General features: G+C 38.9%; 1 protein-coding gene and 1 pseudogene across 1 annotated transcript in view; one reads left to right on the top strand and one right to left on the bottom strand.

The window, feature by feature from the left end:
• WWC2 (WW and C2 domain containing 2) overlaps nucleotides 1–21931 on the top strand; it is a 220517-nt gene that overhangs the window by 67644 nt on the left and 130942 nt on the right. The gene's annotated exons all lie outside the window — the stretch shown is intronic.
• On the bottom strand, nucleotides 9471–9654 carry LOC116274392 (annotated as a pseudogene).

The raw sequence follows: 21931 nt of genomic DNA, 5'->3' as shown, positions 1-21931 counted from the left end.
AAATAGAGAACAGTCTAGGTAAAGATAAATGGCATAAACAAAAAACATGGGTGATGGAACACTTTGGTGCACTTAGAAAAAACATGTTTAGTTTGACTGTAGCTTTGGGAACAGGAAAGGGAATCACTGGAAATGAAGGTTGGGAGGTGAGTTGAGGTCAAATTTTGAGTATCCTGAATGCCAGACTAGATACCTTGATTTTATGTAGCTGGCAATGGAAACCTGTGATTTTTTTTTTTTTTTTTTTTTTTTTTGAGACGGTGTCTCACTTTGTGGCACGATCTCAGCTCACGGTAGCCTCTGCCTCCTGGGTTCAAGCAATTCTCCTGCCTCAGCCTCCCGAGTAGCTGGGACTACAGGCATGTGCCACCATGCCCAGCTAATTTTTTTGTACTTTTAGTAGAGACAGGGTTTCTCCATGTTGGCCAGGATGGTCTCAATCTCTCAACCTCGTGATCCATCTACCTCGGCCTCCCAAAGTGCTGGGATTACAGGCATGAGCCACCGTGCCTGGCTGACTTTTTTTTTTTAAGATTTAGAAAGATCCTTGTATCTACTGCCAGATATACAAAAGGGCTCTTTTGGATAACAGGGATTTAAAACAAAATTCTTAGGACCCATTGCCAATTAAGGATCATTTAGGCATTTTTCTAAATTAGTGGGAAAATAAGATATAAATTACTACAGTGTACCGTGAAATGTCACAAAACCTAAAAAAATCATTAATTTTTAGAGCATGAATTGACTTTGGATCTTTGAGTCAACATTATCATTTTATAGAAGAAACTTGGCAATCAGACAGATTGTTAAATGTCAAAACTCTCCCAGCAAGCTATTCGTAGAGATGGGGTTAGAACCTAGATGCTCTGATTTCTTGTGCAGTGGGTATTTAACTTTACTATAGAGCTTTATTTTGGAGACTCCATTATTTACTTTTGTTGGGGTCACATCAATGTCTGTGTCTTGACTTAGTTGTGATGGAACTAATCATTCCATCCCTGGGTGTCATTGCCTTTGTGTGCACTGGCTGTGGCAGAAATTGTTAAGGATAAAAATGAAAAAATGAGGACAACAGATATCATTCTCATTCAGTGAAGTAAGATTTTAAATTATGGCATGTGAATACAAGAGTTTAAAAACTGTCTTTAAATATGAAATGTCATTTTATGGCATATAGTATTATAATTTTTTTTTTTTTTTTTTTGAGACAGCGTTTCACTCTTGTTGCCCAGGCTAGAGTGCAATGGCATAATCTCGGGTCACTGCAACCTCCGCCTCCCGGGTTCAAGCAGTTCTTCTGGCTCAGCCTTCCGAGTAGCTGGGATTTCAGGCATGCGCCACCACGCCCGGCTAATTTTGTATTTTTAGTAGAGATGGGGTTTCTCTATGTTGGTCAGGCTGGTCTTGAACTCCCGACCTCAGATGGTCGGGATGCCCGCCTGGGCCTCCCAAAGTGCTGGGATTACAGGTATGAGCCACCTCGCCCAGCCTCTAAAATTCATATGTGCATATTTAAAAAACATTCAGAAGTTATAAAATCAACAGAATTGATCAGTTAGGTATAAACTTACAAATCATTGGCACATGAAACTTTTAATTTTACTTAATCATTATTGATGCTCCTTGAAATTTTATGTGTTGCTATAAAGCTGTTAAAAGTTGAGGAAGGACTGACAAGTATGCTTCATGTGTTTTTTACACATTTATCGAAGACTGGAAAACCTGCTAGAAGAATTCTAAAAGAGCTGTAACACGGACTCAAAGCTTTTAGAAGAATTTTTTTTTTTTCGTAGAGGTGGCGTCTCACTATGTTGCCAGACTATTCTTGAACTCCTGGACTCAAGTGATTCTCCTGCCATGCCTCCTAAAGTCCTGGGATTACATGTGTGAGCCACTGCACCTGGCCATGTTTTTCTTAATCATTATATTTTTAGGTGGCCATCAGAGAGACCCTGTAAAAAATATGATTTTGGTATGACCATGGTATACCTAAATAATAGGATGAATATCTTCATGCATATAAGCCTAATTTGTTTATATAATATAGTATTTATGTTAAAGGAAGCAAGTAATTTTAGAGATTTAAGACTGTGCATAAAGAAGCATTAAATAAAGTGCTACAAGTTCCTCTCAAACCATTGAATTACTAAATTTCTAATAATTATATTATCAAATAAGTATTCATGTAAAATTATGTTTTCATTGCAGGAACACTTTTGAAAACCCAATTTCTAGCTTACTTTAATATAAACAATCAGGTAGACATTTACCTAAGTAGAGAAGCTGCTATAAATCAATAATTTCTCATGGATACTAATTTGAGCTTCGAAAGAACAGTATAATTCAAAGGATGCTTTTATTTGGAAAGTAGTAGGTATTCAAGTTACTTGAAGGATAGTTGGTTTGTTGGGAAAAGTGAACAGAAAGCTATAGCAGAAATAATGCTGAGACGATTAGTATTCTAGATGCTTATTAACTTAAAAAGGCACAAGCATTAGATAACAGTTTCTGGGCCCTTTGCCAGAGATCGATTTCCACTGTAGAAAATAGTGGGTCATGCTTGACCCATTATATGTCTTAAAACGGATTCAGGAGGCAGACACCTAGAGTCATAGTGGGGAGTCCAGCTAACCAGTTCAGCCTCACGGAGGCTCGAAGTGTATAAACTAAAACATTCCACAGCCTTGCACGAACATACTCTTCAGACACCTGACGACAGTTTCAGGGGCTTCCTTGGACAAACTTGCCAGCTCTCAAGTCTTGGAGTCAGTCATTAGGATGCCTGTGGGGTACGTGGACAGTGGGTGGGGTAAAGAGAAGAGCACTTTTGAGGATAGCAGGTTTGGGAACATGTATTGCAAAAGGGTTGGCACAGAGAGAGGTAAAAGTCCTGAAGGTGAAACCTGGGAAGCCTGGGATGCTGAGATGCACTTTTGTGACATGATTTTGCATTTCTATTGATTTTCGTACTATTTATCAAGAGCATGGTAGAAATAACAGGGAAGAGAAATAAATGGTCATCATGTTGTGATTTGTTTATGTATTTTTTTTAAAGTGACAGGGTCTCGCTCTGCCAGCCAGACTGGAGTGCAGTAGCACCGTCATAGCTTACTGTAACCTTGAACTTCTCAAATGATCCTTCTGCCTCAGCCTCCTGAGTAGCTGGGACTACACTAGCTAATTAATTTTTTTTTTTTCAATAGAGACAGAGTCTTGCTATATTTCCTAGGCTGCTCTTGAACTCTTGGCCTCAAGTGATCCTCATCTCTCAGTCTCCTATTATGACATTTAGAAAAAGTAATTTCTTCAAATCAATTTGGTTTTCCACTTTGTAAAATGAAAAGAGAAGGCTGGGTGCGGTGGCTCACGCCTGTAATCCCAGCACTTTGGGAGGCCGAGGCGGGCGGATCACAAGGTCAGGAGATCGAGACCATCCTGGCTAACACGGTGAAACCCCGTCTCTACTCAAATACAAAGAAATTAGCCAGGCGTGGTGACGGGCGCTTGTCGTCCCAGCTACTGGGGAGTCTGAGGCAGGAGAATGGTGTGAACCCAGGAGGCGGAGCTAGCCAGGATCGCGCCACTGCACTCCAACCTGGGCGACAGAGCGAGACTCCGTCTCAAAAAAAAAAAAAAAAAAAAAAAAAAAAAAAAAAAAAAAAGAAAGAAAAAGAAAAAATGAAGAGAGAAGGTAACTGATGAGAGCTTACAGTGACATCCATTATTTCAGATGCAACCATAAGGAAGCTTAGCTTTTCTAATCAATGGCCTTCATTTCTACTTTGTACTACTGTTTACAGGGTTCTTAACACGAACTGCCTTAGGTTACAGACATTTCTGCATGTGCCTTGTCTTTCTAATTAGACTCAATCTTTCCAATTAGCCTCATGGAGACAGGGTCAAGGGGTAAAAAATAAAAGTGAGAACATTTATGGTGTGATTTAACTCTGTATAGAATACTTTTCATATATATTATTTGGTGTGTTTTAACAATATATTGACTGGGATTTCCAAATGAAAGTTAGAAGAACAAGGTATAATATTTATGTTTCAAAATTTGATTTAAGATTCACTAGAGTTTAGTTATACTAAAAGTCTATATTGGTAATATCTTCATATTTTTATATTGTGTATTTTGGAGTACTGAAAAATATACTTTACATAATCTCTGAGCAAATGTAACTAAAATTTTAAGAGATTTCTTTAGAGGTAAATTTGAAATCAGCAAATAAACATGGTAGGGAAAGTTTTCTCACTTTTAAAATTAAAATTGGAAACTTAGTGGAAGATTTTAAAACTTTACATTAATCAAAGTTGTATCTGTAAATGATTAACAAACACTCAACTAGGTTCCCAAAGCAAAGACAGGCGTCCTGTGACCCACTACTCTCCTCCACACTTGATTGACTCTCTCTAGAGTCAACCACATTTACGTATTTAAAAGTTTCTTTTGGTATTTGCTGCTGTGTTTTTAAATAACTTTATCTATCTTGACTTTTCAGCTTTGGATTTTGAGAACTGACTTCCCGCCCTGGTTGAGGACTCAGCTTTCTTACTGTTGCCTTCCTCATGTACATGTGCTTCCCTCCCCTCATCCTCTTGGTGTTTTCTGTCACCTTGTAAAGAAATCAGTAGTCTGTGTTTACATTTTTATGACTATGTAAATATTATTCATGGATGACCTATCTGGTGTACTATGATTGCATTTCCTTTTGTTTTCTCTGTAGTTAATAATCATCTCTTTTTTCCATTGGCTTACTTCTCTATATTCCTATTACCAATTTGCGGCCAGAATTATAAATCTCCTTTCAGTACATTCCAACATGCTATGTATTCTATTGGTTTGGAACCTCCTGCACCTTCTGTTCTTAATCTCCAGTTTGTCCTGGTTAATCACTGTAACTGCTGCAGACTGTCATCCAATGGCCTCCTTTACTGTCATCTTGCAGGTTTCATTTGTCATTTTCCTGTGTTGAGTGCTCATTTTCTGGCGTCGTGTCTTCCAGTTTTTTTGGTTTATTCTCTGTTTTGGTGGAGCTGCGTTGGAAAGGGAGCATAGATTTGCTGAGGCTTTGCATCTGCACAAATGCCATTATTCTCTCATATGTGATTAATATTTTAGCTAGGGATGTAATTCCAGGTTGGAAGTAATTTGGAGTAAAAATTTGATGTTACTGCTTTACTGACTTGTAGCTTCCAATGTTGTGTTTGAGAAGTCTGATGCTTTTTTTTTTTTTGGTTATTTGTTTGTTCCCTCATTGTGACCTGATTCCTCTCTGAAGATTTTAGGTTTTGTTTTTGCCCCTATGCTCTAAAATTTCACAGCGTTGGCGTTGATGTAGGCCTTTTGTAACCATTGTGCTAGGTGGGTCATATATGATCAAGAAACCAGTGTCATTCAGATTCAGTTTAGGGAAATTTTCTTGCACTAGTACTTTGATAATATTTTTCTCTTTGTATTTACTTCGTTCTCTCTCTCTGGAACTCATGCAAGTCAGCTATTAGACCTCCTAGATTGGTTGTTCACTTTCCCTATCTTTTCCCTTCTTACTCTTTGGGAATTTTTTTTTTTTTTTTTTTTTTTTTTGAGACGGAGTCTCGCTCTGCCGCCCAGGCTGGAGTGCAGGGAAATTTTTTAAACTTGATCTTTTAATTTGTCAGTAGATCGTTTCTGCCATCATATTGTTCATTTCCAGGAATTTTAAAATTCTTTCCTCCAAATATTTATGTATGTATTTATTTACCTCCTCTCCCCTCCTCTCCTCCCCTCCCCTCCCCTCCTCATCTCACAGGGTGCTCTGTCACCCAGGCTGGAGTGCAGTGGTGCAGTCACAGCTCACTGCAGCCCTGACCTCCCAGGCTCAAGTGATCCTCCCACCTCATCCTCCTGAGTAGCTGGGACCACAAGCATGCACCACCATGCCTGCCTAATTTTTAAATTTCTTTGTTTTTGTGGAGGTGGGGTTTTGTTATGTTGCCCAGGCTGGTCTCAAACTCTCAGGCTTAAGTGATCTTCCTGACTTGGCCTCCCAAAGTGTTGGGATTGCACACATGAGCCACCGTGCCTGGCCATATATTTCTATTTTGATGGTAACCTGTTCTGTCTCTCTGAAGATGCTAATTGAAGTTTTCTTCAATATCTCTGAAGAAATGAATTCTTCAGTTTTATTTTTTCATTGTTGTTTTAGTTTGTGCTTTCATTTTGGGGGACTAGTATTCTTAGCTTTTGCATTTGAGATAAGTAATACCAACCATTCTGGTTCTTCACTCCTTCCAGACACAGGAGACAGGATTAACTTCCCTGCCTCCTTGTGACTTGTTTTGGCCAGTGGATTGCAAACAGAAGTGATGTGCACATCTCCCCTACTTGGGTGATTGATGCTTGTGTCGAGATTGGAGATGCCACAAGCACCCAAGATGCGGTCTGGAATGCTCCACACTGTGGGGGCCAGCTGCCCGGGGATTCATCCAGAGCCACTTTGGACTTGGCTTGAATGGGAAGTAAATGTTTATTGTTTTTAACCACTGAGACTTTGGTATTGTTTTTTATTGCAGTGTTACCTAGCCTGTCCTGACTGAGACAGCTCTCAGTCATATTTAAGAATGAGGCACAAAAAGCTGTTTGGAAGCTCTCTACTAGTGGGTGGGGTAGTCATGTGGCAGTGATCTGGCTCAGCGTTTCCATTAAGGCACTCCCAGATGTTAATGTCAGTGGCTCTTTTCTCTTGGTCTGGTTAGTTTTCCCAGGAAAACCCTCCAATTCTCCCGCCTGACATATGTAAGCCCAGCTCCTGGGCTCTGCAAACTGAGTAATGGAAGTAGGGCTTGGGACGCTTGCTGTTCAGTGTGTGCACACTCTCTTATGCTCCCTCTTTTTAATAAGATACTCCTTTCAGCAGTCCCAGCCACCTGGAAGTCCACAGCCCATCTGATTAAGTCTTTCGAGAGAATAAACCTTCTGTTTCTGCGCAAGTTGGGCAAAGGCAGGCGGGGGGTCTGACTGCTTCTTAACAGACTTCTGGCGAGTCCTCCACGGTCACACCCTCTGTCTGAAGTCTTTGGTGCTGGAATTCCTGAGCCATTTCAGACTTTTGCAGTATGAATTGATCTGCTGCTGGGCTTTCTCTGTCACTAACCTAGGCTTTCTGTTTTTCACATCTGCTGAATCACTTACCACACCGCAGTTTGCTCCCCACTGTCCCAAATTTTGTTGTTCTCATCCACTGACTTTCCCATTGTCCTTTTGTGTTTATGCCTTTTTAAAAATCCCCTTTCTGCTATTTTCTAGAGGGAATGTAGGTAAGCACATATATTAAATCTACGTAGTGTTTACTGGAAGTTCTTTAATAATGAATTTTTTCCTCCCCAATTTTTGTTTTGAAAATTTTTAAACATAAGAAAAAATGAAAACAGTAGAATGGACACCATTGTATATATTCTGCTCTTAGATCTGACAATTAACTTTTTGCCAATTTTATCTCCTTTTCCTCTTCCTCCTCCTCCTCCTCCTCCTCCTCCTCCTCCTCCTCTCTCTCTCTTTTGCTGTCTTTCTCTCTCTCTGTAATATTCTACAAGTATATGTGGTATATGTAAGATAAATATATCTATGTCTATATTTTCTCTCTTGCTGTAACATTTGAAGGTAAGGTACAGATATTATGACCCTTCACTCCTAAATAGTTCGGCATACATTTCCCAGTATATATGGTATATGTAAGGTAAATATTATTTATGTCTATATTTTCTCTCTTAGTGTAACATTTGACAGTAAGGTACAGACAGCTATTATGACCCTTCACTCCTAAATAGTTCAGCATACATTTCCCAGGAACAAAAATATTCTCTTACAGGACTATAATTATCGTACCTGTGAAAATTTAAAAAAATAGTTCCATAACATCATCTAACATCTAGCATATCTAACATCATCTAACATCTAGGATAAATTGTGCAGTTTCAAAATTTCTTATTTATTTATTTATGTTTTTGTTTTTGTTTTTGAAACAGTGCCTTTGTTGCCCAGGCTGGAGTGCAGTGGTGTGGTCTTGGCTCACTGTAGCCATGATCTCTTGGGCTCAGGTGATCCTCCCACCTCAGCCTCCCAAGTAGCTGGAATCACAGGCACACGCCACCACACCCGGTTAATTTTTTGTATTTTTTGTAGAGATGGGGTTTTGTCATGTTGTCCAGGCTGATCCCAAACTCCTGAGCTCAAATGATCTGCCCATGTCAGCCTCCCAAAGTGCTGGGTTTACAGGTGTGAGCCACCATGCCTGGCCTCAAAAATTCTTTTGTAACTTTTTTTCCCTTAAAAATTGTGATCCCATTGTGGTAAACATGCTGCAACTGGTTCTCTTTTAGACTAGAACAATTCCTCAAAGCATCGTTTTTTGTACTTGATTTTTTGCTTTTAATTAATCTTGAACAGAACTAGCACCTATAGAAAAGGATAAATAAAGATGAGTCCCTGATAAGGAGATGTTTGTGAAAGCACTGGGAAACAGCACATTTTATTTTTTTAATGGTTTGTTTTTCTAACCTAGGTGCTACTAAGCTAAAACTTAGCCAAGCAATGCTTTGCACATTCAGTTAAAATAAAGAAGCAGTATTTGTCTTCACTGTGATGGGGAACTATATTTAGAGTTTTCCCAGCCCACCCCGCTTCACCTTGCATACTTTGCCAGCATTCAACCTCATGACTTATGTTTGCTTCAAATTGAATTTGAGTCTAAGCTCAAAGGGCATGCGTTTTTGTTTATGACTAAGGGCTGATCTCTGAAGTTAGTATAGTTATCAAACATTCCTCACATTCCATATGTCTGATTTTTAGTGCTTGGAGGATCTGGTGCTATGCCAGAGGAACATAGAGGCTAGAGAGCACACGGAAATACCACCGAAGAAAGTCTCCGTGGAAGCTATAAAAATTCAATCATATGTTTAAATAGCAAAGCAAATAGTAGGTATGGGATTGATTTGTGGCATGTTAGTACCATTCTTTAGGCTGCTTAGGAACATTTCTTAGTTTTCTGTTGATTCTTGAAATTCCAGCCCTGGAACTTAAAAAAATCTGTGATTCTTTCAGTTTGTCTTTTAATTGTACTCAGGGACAGGATGAGGAGTTCTTTTTATTTTTTATTTTTATTTATTTTTTTGAGACGCAGTCTCACTCTGTCTCCAGGCTGGAGTGCAGTGGCGTGATCTTGGCTCACTGCAACCTCCACCTCCCAGGTTCAAGCGATTCTCCTGCCTCAGCCTCCTGAGTAGCTGGGATTACAGGTGCATGCCACCACGCCCGGCTTATTTTTGTAGTTTTAGTAGAGATGGGGTTTCACCATGTTGGCCAGACTGGTCTTGAACTCCTGACCTCAGGTGATCCACCCACCTCGGTTCACCAAAGTGCTGGGATTACAGCCGTGAGCCACCAGGCCCAGCCCTTTTATTTTTATTTTTGTACTTTTTAATTTTTTTGAACCACTCAGACTTCATCCTTTCCTTCTTACTCTCACAGGGGAAGAGAAGAATGATCATCAGTGGCAAATGGCAGCTGCAGCCAAGCAACACCAGCCTCAGACTCAGGGCAGAACGCCGTGCCCTCCTCGTGGAGGAGTTTTTCAATGCTGCAAAACAAATACTTGCAAAAGCTAAGCGTGACTTAGTGTATGGTCGAAGGGGTCACCATTGCAGATGTAGTGGTCACCAGAAGATAGGTTCATTGAACACATGATGAATGAGCAGCAGTCGCTGTTCTAGCCACTAAGGACTACAGTGGTGGACAAAATAAGTCATGGGGAGGTAGGAAGGAGGACTAGAGCAATAAAGGAGATAAATTCAGACATGGTAATAGCATTAAAGTGATAAACTGTATGACATGATAGATAGTGAGTACTTTAGATAGACTCATGCATTGGTCAGCTCTGCTGGGGTAATAAGCAACCTATAAGTATGTGACTTCCACAAGTGTCTCCTTCTAGCTCGTATTATGTTGTCAACTAGAGAATAAAGAGAAATAATCATGTAAGTCAAAAATCTCAAGGCTGAGGATCATGAATGCTCTGTGAAATCGTTTGGTCACTAAAAATGTGTTTAGAAAAAAATTCAAATTGGTCTTGGTGAAATATATGCATAACACAAAAGAGTCAGATTATGACAATAAAAATAGAACCTTTGTAAATTTAATAGAAAACAATTTAATACAAAGAAATCAAAGAAAGAAATTGTAGGACCTTTGGTCAGAAGCTCCTTTGGTGTTTAACAAGGTTCAAGAGTAAATAAGGATGTTTCCTCTTCTTAATAAAGACATTATATATAAAAAAGTGAACATTTTGTAGAAACAGACTGTAATAAAAACTTGAATCTGAGTTTAAAATGCCTTAGACGATGTTAGGAAAAAAAAAGAGTAACATTTATGAACATGGGCATACATTTTTTGGATGTCAGCAAATAGTCATCTTTGAATTGTTAAGCATGCTTTCTGGTATGTGCTTTTTCTCTGGCCTGAGAAGCTACAGGGGCACCGAGACTGACTGACTGACTCATTTACCTTCCTAATGCTTTTTTGGGAAGCAGTTAGACTTGGTTTAATTGTCCAGTAATCTGGCCAGATGCCTCCATGATCTTCACATTCTGGAAGGCCCGTGCTTAACTGAATTTCTTCTTCACTTTAGGACCCTGGAGGGTAACTCCATTTAGGTCAATTATGTAGAGATCCCTTAGTTAAAGACCGGGCCCTACTAACATCACTATAGCATTAGGACATTTGTTCAGTTAAATCCCACAGAGCCTCAGTGTTCATGTGGCCAAACTAACATACTTTCTTCTTGCATTTATCCAGGCAAGATTAAGAGTTGAGATATACTGAAGTAACACCAACTTCACATTATGAACATTTTGAAATTTATTGTGAAATTCATTTATTTTGTCTCTAAATGTAACAATAGCTGTAGACTACAAAAAAAGTTAAAATCAGGGCCAGACATAGTGGCTGATGCCTGTAATTTCAACTCTTTGGGATGCCGATGTGGGAGGATCACTTGAGCCCAGGAGTTTGAGACCAGCCTGGGCAACACAGTGAGACCCCGTTTCTTAAAAAAAAAAAAAAATTTTTTTTTAAATTAGCCCGGCATAGTGGCACATACCTGTAATTCCTAGCTTACTCTTGAAGCTGAGGCAGGAGGATCACTTGAGCCCAGGAGTTCGAGGCTGCAGCAAGCTATGATTATGCCACTGCACTCCAACCTGGGCAGTAGATCAAGACCCTAAAGTCCCTGAAGTCTTTCTGTGCTGCCCAGAATCTCTTTAAAAAAAAAAAAGGTAAAAATCAGAAGATGGAACTGAAGCACCAGATACTTCCCCACAAGCTATTAAGGCTGAGTTAGTTCTTATAACTCTCCCCTGACAGCAGCTGTGCCAGGGCGCTTGCTGCATGGAAGCTAGGACTCAGTCTGATCTAGCTGAACCCTCCCTTCGGAAGCAGCAGGCTTCAGGGCACTTAACCGAGAACAACAGGTTAAGGCTAAGGCACCATGGCCCGAAGTCCCCTTAATGCAGGAGCTGCATAGCAGGCGGTGCTTTCCAAGGTTAACTTTATGAATCTGTGTCTGAGTAAAATACTTGTCAGTATCTAAGTTAGGGCTCATTCAAGGATATTCAATACAGTGTTGTTTTGGATACAATTAAAATGGCTATCATCAGTACCAGACTATACTGGAAAGGCTAAACTGTGTTCTAAGCTTATTATAAAAGATGCTCCCGTGACAGAAAATAAAATTTAAAAAAATAAACTTACTGTAAAAAATGAGGTAGCAACAGGAAAAGTCTCATAAATTATGTTGCTGAATGAGAAGAATGAACTTCAGAACGATGTGCACAGTATATTATATTTTCTAGGCTGCATGTAGAGAAGGGCCTGCAAGAACACGCACTGCCCCGGTGGTCGTGGATACTTCTGAAGAGAGGAGTGTCAGAACTGGAATGAGAGCTGGTGCTCAAAGAGACGTAGCATTATCCACAATAGTTTAATATTTTACAAGCAGGGCATATTCATGTATTTTTTAAACTAAAATCTTGTATTGAAAGTAAGATTTTTTTTAATACTTTATATTCTAGGGTACATGTGCACAACGTGCAGGTTTGTTACATATGTATACATGTGCCATGTTGGTGTGCTGCACCCATTAACTCATCATTTACATTAGGTATATCTCCTAATGCTATCCCTCCCCCCACCCCACAACAGACCCCGGTGTGTGATGTTCGCCTTCCTGTGTCCAGGTGATCCCATTGTTCAATTCCCACCTATGAGTGAGAACATGTGGTGTTTGGTTTTCTGTTCTTGTGATAGTTTGCTGAGAATGATGGTTTCCAGCTGCATCCATGTCCCTACAAAGGACACAAAGTCATCTTTTTTATGGCTGCATAGTATTCCATGGTGTATATGTGCCACATTTTCTTAATCCAGTCTGCCACTGATGGACATTTGGGTTGATTCCAAGTCTTTGCTATTGTGAATAGTGCCGTAATAAACATACGTGTGCATGTGTCTTTATAGCAGCATGATTTATAATCCTTTGGGTATATACCCAGTAATGGGATGGCTGGGTCATATGGTACTTCTAGTTCTAGATCCTTGAGGAATCGCCATACTGTTTTCCATAATGGTTGAACTAGTTTACAGTCCCACCAACAGTGTAAAAGTGTTCCTATTTCTCCACATCCTCTCCAGCACCTGTTGTTTCCTGACTTTTTAATGATTGCCATTCTAACTGGTGTGAGATGGTATCTCATTGTGGTTTTGATTTGCATTTCTCTGATGGCCAGTGATGATGAGCATTTTTTCATGTGTCTGTTGGCTGTATGTATGCCTTCTTTTGAGAAGTGTCTGTTCATATGCTTTGCCCACTTTTTGATGGGGTTGTTTTTTTCTTGTAAATTTGTTTGAGTTCTTCGTAGGTTCTGGATATTAGCCCTTTGTCAGATGAGTAGACCGCAAAAATTTTCTCCCATTCTGTAAGTTGCCTGTTTACTCTGATGGTAGTTTCTTTTGCTATGCAGAAGCTCTTTAGTTTAATTAGATCCCATTTGTCAATTTTGGCTTTTGTTGCCATTGCTTTTGGTGTTTTAGACATGAAGTCCTTGCCCATGCCTATGTCCTGAATGGTATTGCCTAGGGTTTCTTCTAGGGTTTTTATGGTTTTAGGTCTAACATTTAAGTGTCTAATCCATCTTGAATTAATTTTTGTATAAGGTGTAAGGAAGGGATCCAGCTTCAGCTTTCTACGTATGGCTAGCCAGTTTTCCCAGCACCATATGTTAAATAGGAAATCCTTTCCTCATTTCTTGTTCTTGTCAGGTTTGTCAAAGATCAGAGGGTTGTAGATGTGTGTTATTATATCTGAGGGCTCTGTTCTGTTCCATTGGTCTATATCTCTGTTTTGGTACCAGTACCATGCTCTTTTGGTTACTGTAGCCTTGTAGTATAGTTTGAAGTCAGGTAGCGTGATGCCTCCAGCTTTGTTCTTTTGGCTTAGGATTGTCTTGGCAATGTGGGGTCTTTTTTGGTTCCATATGAACTTTAAAGTAGTTTTTTCCAATTCTGTGAAGAAAGTCATTGGTAGCTTAATGGGGATGGCATTGAATCTATAAATTACCTTGAGCAGTATGGCCATTTTCACGATATTGATTCTTCCTATCCATGAGCATGGAATGTTCTTCCATTTGTTTGTGTCCTCTTTTATTTCACTGAGCTATGGTTTGTAGTTCTCCTTGAAAAGGTCCTTCACATCCCTTGTAAGTTGGATTCCTAGGTATTTTATTCTCTTTGAAGCAATTGTGAATGGGAGTTTATTCATTATTTGGCTCTCTGTTTTTCTCTTATTGGTGTATAAGAATGCTTGTGATTTTTGCACATTGATTTTGAATCCTCCCTAACTCATTTTATGAGGCCAACATCATCCTGATACCAAAGCCTGGCAGAGACACAACAAAAAGAGAATTTTAGACCAATATCCCTGATGAACATCGATGCAAAAATCCTCAATAAAATACTGGCAAACCAAATCCAGCAGCACATCAAAAAGCTTATCCACCATGATCAAGTGGGCTTCATCCCTGGGATGCAAGTCTGGTTCAACATACAAAAATCAATAAATGTAATCCAGTATATAAACAGAACCAAAGAGAAAAACCACATGATTATCTCAATAGATGCAGAAAAGGCCTTTGGCAAAATTCAACAGCCCTTCATGCTAAAAACTCTCAATAAATTCGGTATTGATGGAACGTATCTCAAAATAGTAAGAGTTATTTATGACAAACCCACAGCCAGTATCATACTGAATGGGCAAAAACTGGAAGCTTTCCCCTTGAAAACTGGCACAAGACAGGGATGCCTTCTCTCACCACTCCTGTTCAACATAGTGTTGGAAGTTTTGGCCAGGGCAATCAGGCAAGAGAAGGAAATAAAGGGTATTCAATTAGGAAAAGAGGAAGTCAAATTGTCCCTGTTTGCAGATGACATGATTGTATATTTAGAAAACCCCATCGTCTCAGCCCAAAATCTCCTTAAGCTGATAAGTAACTTCAGCAAAAGTAAGATTTTAAAAACTATTTTCAAAAGACCACCAGCTGCTGTGTGGAGAATGGGTTATAGAGGGATGAGAGTGGAAATGTAATAACTAGTTAGGAAGTTAATCCGGGCAAGAGAAGCTAATAGGTTGGATTAGAGAGGTGGCAGTGGAGAAAAATGTTGTAAATGAGTCTGTGTTCTGGAGGGTGAACCTGCAGGATGTTGATGGAGAGGGAGGCATCAAGGATGACCTCCTCCCGGGTTGTGATGTGAGCATCTGGGTTGATGATGGTACCATTTTCCAAACTGAGGTAATTTGGGGGAGGAATGGGACTGGGGAAGTGGTCGTGAGGGGGAAGTTAAGAGTTGTTTTTTATGAGTTGTTTGATATGGCCATTAGAGACATTGCTGTAGAATGATCAAGGAGATGCTCTCTGATAAATCTGGACCTCTAAGGGAATGTCTGTCTGGAAATCACTCACTCACTGTTTTCTCTAACAAACATTGAACGCTATGTACCATGTATGTGCTTGGCATGCAGAGATGAAAAAACCACTAGGAACCCAGTGAACTGAACAGAGAAGTCAACTAACAAATGTAAACAGTGTGAACTATTTGAATAGGAAAATACTTCCAAAGCTTAACAGTGTCACTAAATAGTGACAGCTTTGGGAACGTGATGTCTTCCCCAAGAAGATGATGTTTGAATTAATTTTTAAGGACGTTGAATCTTAGAAGAAGACAATTGTTTAAGTGTAAAACTGTAAAAGGGGCAGGACGGTGGAAAAGTGGAGGGAGAGAAGATGTTCCAGGTGGCGGGAACTGCACGTATAAAAGATATTTTTGCTACCTGTATATCAGGCCTACTGGCTTCTTCTTGACCTCTCCTGGGCTTCTTTTGGTAGATTTTTTAGTAGTTGGTGTCACAGGCATCTGCAACGCAGATGTCCTGCCTCTGAACTGTGAATTAGTAGTTCTACGCTTTGCCATCTTCTCTCATGATTTCCTTGTACTCATGAGGAAATGTAACAAGATGTTGTTGGTACTAGCTGACATTTCTTTCTTCTTAGATGTTTAATACTTGTAGAATACTGTGCCTGTAACTCATGCCAACCATGTTCTGAAACCTGGCCAGTCCCACCAAGCTTGAAGTCTATTTATTTGTTTATTTTGCCTCTCAAAAGCTAGACTGGGATGCAAACATTTATAGCAACATCATTCATAGTAGCTAGAAGTGGAAACAATCCATATATCTATCTGTAAACTGGTAAATGGATAAACAAAATGTGGTATCTGTGCAGTGGAATACCATTCAGCAATAAAAAGAATGAATTCTTAATGCATGCTATATAATAACATTGTATATCTTGAAAACATTTTGCCAAATGATAGAAGCTAGACACAGGAAACCACAAATTGTATGATGTTATGTGCAATTCCAGAAAGGGCAAATCTGTAGGGACAGGAAGTAGATGAGTGGCTGCCTGGGGCTGGGACAGGGAGATTTCCCACAACTTGAAAAGACTTACATGAACTACATAGTCTACAAATGTTGAAAAATATTAAGAAAAACCTATGGCAGGAATGCATAAAATATATGTAGATACTAGACTGTTTTATTGTGTACTGCCATAAAATATACATACCATTATAAGACATTAAAATTTATCAGAACTTATGCACACATTACACACTGTACATGATGCCATTTGCAGTTGAGAGAAATGTAAACAAATGTGAAGAGGCAGTGTTAAATCATAACTGCATATAATTAACTATAGTGTATACAATACTACTGTAATGATTGCATAGCCACCTTCTGTTGTTGTGGTGAGCTCAAATGTTGGGAGCATCTGCTTAAAGTGCCCTGTGATGCTAATCATCTCTGTGTGAGCAGTTCCTCTCTCTGGTAAATTGCATATCACAGTAAAAAGTGATTTCTCACGGTTCTCAAGTATTTTTCATTGTATTTAGTGCAGTCCCGCAAACCTTGAGTACACCATGGGACCCATGCAAAGTGCCACTTGTGAAGCTGGAAGTGCTCCCAAGAAGTGGAAAAAAGTAATGACCTTACAAGAAAACGCTGAATTGCTTGATATCTACAGTAGATTGAGGACTGCAGCTTAGGTTTCCACCATTTCAGATGGACGATTCATGGTGTATAAACAGCTAACCTAAACTAAACATCAATAAATACAGTACTGTAAATGTATTTCTTTTTCTTTATAGTTTTCTTAATGACTTTTTCTTTTCTCCAGCTTAATTTATTGTAAGGATACAGTATATAATACAGTGTACAAAATATGTTACTTGACTATTTCTGTATTGGTGAGGCTTCTGGTCAACAGTAGGCAATTAGTAATTAAGTTTAGGGGGAGTCAAAAGTTATATGAGAATTTTCAACTGTGCAAGGAGTTGGCATCTCTAACTCCTGCATTGTTCATAAGTCAACTGTACGTAAGTTTATACATGGACTGAAAAAATACCAAAGTATTGGAATAGATGTCACTCTACAGGAAAGTGAAGCAAGGACTTTAATAACAGTTTGTTTTGTTATTTTCTGTATTCTTCGCAATGAGAATCTAATAACGTATAAAATGTGTATTTTTAAGTCAACATTGAAAATTATAGTATATGTAGAGTTTATTTAGTTTGATAACAAAATATGATGTATATTTTGTTAGTATATAGTATTATATCTACATGTGTATATATTTATTTAAAAACATAGCCTAGAGTGAAACACATCATATTGTTAACTGGGATTACTCCTATGTAGAGAGGTTATAGAGATTTTTTAAAGTCCTCTCAGTTTCTTAAGTTTTGATAAAAGTAGTATAGGTATATTTTAATCATTTAACCTCTTCAAAAGGGAAGTTGTGACCCTTCAGAAAGGTATGTGCCATGTGTCATTTCTTTGTTGTCCTGACTGGAGCTCATTCTCCAGACTGAATACTCAAACCTCTTCTAGTCTTCGTCCACGAGCAATTATTGTCCACCATGAAATTTACTGGCTGTGTGTTGAACTACAGGTAGGGAATTGAGGCAGCCTTGGTGGATTTCTGTTATTTGTTTGGACGATAATCCTTTTTAAGTTCTCTGCCTCTCTCAAACACTCCTACCTTCTTTGCTGGCATAGCCACTTAAAATTTCAGACTATTTTTCAAAACCAGATAATCTGACAAGTAAACATTACTTGGCACTTAGGAGAGAAAAAGAGATTCAGGTTAAAGTGTTTGTTTGACCACTTTGTTTTCTTCCATGGCATAAAAATACTTTAAAAACTTGCTGAATTATTGAAACACGTGAGATAAATTCTGTTATGTCTTTGTCACTTAAGTCTGTTTTCTCTTGAGATATTCATTGTGATACATAATGTAATGATAACAAAAATAAATCACAAGACCAAATATTTTGATGCAGTGTTGAAAGATTTTCTTGTGTCTTGTTCTTTTGTCAGGAAACATACGTATCAACTAACACCTTAATACCAGCCTTCATATTGTTATTTGAATAAATGCACATACTATCACTTCTGTGTAAATAGAACATTTTTGAAAGAATAAATTACAACCCTTTCATGATACAGTGGACGTTTTCTTTCTGCCTGCCTTCCTACTCTTCTTCCATTCAGTCAACATTTATCATGTGTCGACTGTGTATGAGATAAGCATTAGGCATTAGAGATAAGCATTAGAGAGCGAGAAGAAGGCAGGCTCCCTGCCTTTGAGAAGCTCAGAGTTTAGGCTAGAGACTGAGTCTGAGTGTAGTAACATGCCTTAGGTGGCAGGTGATCCCTGTGGATGTAGGACAAGATTCTTGCAACACAATCAAGAATAGTATTTCTAGGTTAAATGGAATTAACATTTTTAAAAATTTAAATATTTTTATTCCAAGTTCTGGGGTACATGTGCAGTAATGTCCAGGTTTGTCACATAGGTAAATGTGTGCCGTGATGGCTTGCTGCACCTCTCACCTCATCACCTAGGTATTAAGCACAGCAGGCATTAGCTGTTTTCCCTAACGGTCTCCCTTCCCCCACCTGGAATCAACATTTTAATGGTTTTTTAACACTGCCAAATTGTTTCTTAAAAGGACTGTATCGAGTTACAAAGTCACCAGCAATGAATGAAAGTAGTTGATGCCCCACATCCTCACCAGAGTGAGTTTCATCACTAAGACAAAGCAAAACAGCCGGAAGCCGTGACTCATACCTATAATCTCCACACTTTGGGAGGCCAACAAGGGCAGATCACTTGAGCTCAGGAGTTTGAGACCATCCTGGGCATCAGACCTCATATCTACAAAGGAGAAAAAAGAAATTTAGCCAAGCATGTTGGTGTGTACCTGTAGTTCCAGCTCCTTGGGAGGCTGAGGTGTTAGAATGGCTTCAGCCTGGGAGGTTGAGGCTGTAGTGAGCTGAGCCATGATCACCTCACTGCACTCCAGCCTCGGTGTCAGTGAGACCCTGTCTCAAAAAAAAAAAAATACATAAACTTGATATTTTAATAGGCTTAAATTTTAGCCTCATTGTTTTATGGTAGTTGGCATTTGTTTTTATTATTAGTGATGTTTAACATTTTCCCATGTGTTTTACTATCTTTTGTGAAAATATTCACTTAAAGTCTTGGCATTATTACATACTTGCTACTCCTTTTGAAAATCAACTTACTGAAGTGAAATTCACCTAATGTAAATTAACCATTTAAAATGATGAATTCAATGGCATTAAGTACATTCACAATGTTGTGCAACCAACCCTTATATGTAGTTTCAGAACATTTTCATCACTCCTCCAAGGTACCCACTAAGCAGTTTCTATTTGACCCTTTCCTTGTCACCTGTCAACCACTAACCTACTTTCTGTTTTTATGCATTTGTGAACTATTTCGTATAGTGGAATCATACAATATGTGATGTTTTGTGCCTGGCTTCTTTCACTTAGCGTAATGTTTTGGAGGTTCATCCATATTGTAGCGTATGTAAGTACTTCAGTCCTTTTTGTGACTGAATAATATTCCATTTCGTGTATATACCACAATTGTTTATCCATTCACCTGTGGATGGGAATTTGGGCTCTTTCCACCTTTTGGCTCTTATGAATAATGCTGCTGTTATCATGCACACACGTATTTATTCGAGTACCTGTTTTCACTTCCTTTAGAAGTAGACCTAGAAGTCGTAGTGTGGGATCATATGGTAATTCAATTTTAACTTTTTGAGGAATTGCTAAACCATTTTCTACAGAGGCTGCACCATTTTATGTTCCCACCCACAATGTACAGGGTTCCCGTTTCTCCACATCCTTGTCAATACTCATGTCTTGTGTCTGTGTTTTTTTGATGATAGCCATCATAGTGGGTGTGAACTGGTGCTTCACTGTGGTTTTGATCTGCATTTCCGTAATAACTAATGATGTTGAGTATTGTTACTATTTGTATGTAAGTGAGAAAATGAAGGAAAAAGAAAGCCTTGCTCTTGAAGTTATTTTCAAATTAGTTAAGTATCCTTTGAAGAAAGGAAATGTTTACTGAAAATTAAATGAAGTGTCCTACTATTCCGAATAGGAGGGCTGTTAAGCCATTAATTCTGTTTAAATATTTCATCGTTTTCATAACAGAGATACTTGTAAAGCCTCCAGGTTTGTTTTTAACTTGAGCTTGTTTTCCATTTTTCTGTCACCTGGTTGGATTAGGGATCCAACCTGATTTATGCCTTTTAAACAATAGCACTCAAGGTGAACTTCTGGTCCCTGAAGTTTACCGATCAGTATTACCTCAGAACTTAGAGATGTAAATCCTCAGGTCCTTCCCAAATCTACTGAGTTGGAAACTCTGAGGGCGACCCCAACAGTCTGTGTTTTCATACGCCTTTCGGTTGAGTCAGATCCAATGCACGCATAGGTTTCAGAACCGCTACTGTAAACCAACATTCTCAGGTTGATTCTGTGATAAACAGCTCTTGTGGGAGGTGTAATCCACAATGTTGGTCTCATTAGCACCAACTTTTTTTAGCTTAAGTAGTCAGACAATGTGAACAATTAACTTGGAATATGTTATAACCTCCTATTTAAGAAAGCATAAAACATACAGTTCTACCTAGAAATTGCAATTCAGTTTACAAATCATGTGAAAAAGAGGAAAGTATTTTTCAAAAGTGACTTTTGATCTTTGGCCAAATACTGAAGTAATTTAAGAGGCACATACCCATGATGTATATTTTTCCTGTTATTTGTAATTTTTCAATTTTTTGGCCCTGCTTTTCATGAGCTATGTTTCCTTTTATTTGTGACTAGACTTTATTTTTTACTTATTCAGAGCCAACATTGTGAAGGTTTTTAGTGTGAAGGCCTATGCAGCAGAGCTTGCAACCACCACTGCCCTATAGTACAAATGTTGACTGGAGGGAGACGTGTGTGTGACCCAAACACATGCTTATTTGAAGAGGAGTGTTTATTTTTTTCTCTGCACAGGCTATTCAAATGGAAAAAGTATATCTACTTTGCAGAGTTTTATGAGGATTTAACTCACACATTTATGTATATTAGAGCATGTGTGGTACATGATAAGCATTCATTAAGTGTTTTATATTGTTAGTATAATTGCTATATGTAAAATTTGGCCTTTTCTTTAACATAGAATATTGTAAGCATTGAAGCTTTTGCAAATACCATATCTGGATGCCAAAACCCAACAGCCTGAGCCATGTGCTTTTTCAAAGGCAAATCACCCACAAATACTGTCTTTCAAGAGTGTATTCATGAAGTAACTGTAGGATTAAGTGTTGGGTGGCAGAAGGGAAATGCTATGATAGGGCCTCCTAAAGTCCTCCTGTTTACAGCCTCTCGGTTAGGATGAGGGGATGGTTAGGAATGGTTAGTAAGTGAATGTCAAAAGAAGAGTCAGAAAGTTTGAGGAAAAGTTTTTTAGGGTAGGGAGGATTGAATATATTTATAGACTGAAGGAGAAAAAATTAACCATATGAGAAGAGATAAATATCAGATAATAAGAGATGGAATGAGATTGCAGAGTGGAGAGGAGTGGCTGGGGTAAGGGCAGGAGACTGGCAGGCTAGCCTGGAGAGGGGATGTGAGACATGTAGAGAGGAGTGGGGTGTGTGGGTCTGGGGAAGCAGACCTGGGAGACAACACAATTGTGTTCAGATATTTGAAAGTCTGTCACGTGGAGGAGGTATCAAACTAGTTCTCCTTGGTACCAGGCGATAAAACTCATGCCAGCTATAGGATGACCAGACCTAGGACCAATAGGGAGAATGTCTGAGGACCCAAGCAGGTGCAGACATGACATGAACTAATCTGAAGAAATGATCCTGTTTAGGCTACCTCGTTATGTTTCCTGCCAGCTCTGT

The sequence above is a fragment of the Papio anubis genome, chromosome 3 (genome assembly GCF_008728515.1).
Source record: "Papio anubis isolate 15944 chromosome 3, Panubis1.0, whole genome shotgun sequence".
Classification (NCBI taxonomy): domain Eukaryota; kingdom Metazoa; phylum Chordata; class Mammalia; order Primates; family Cercopithecidae; genus Papio; species Papio anubis.
Note: the sequence above shows the minus strand (reverse complement) of the source record. Positions and strands in the feature narration are given on the sequence as shown.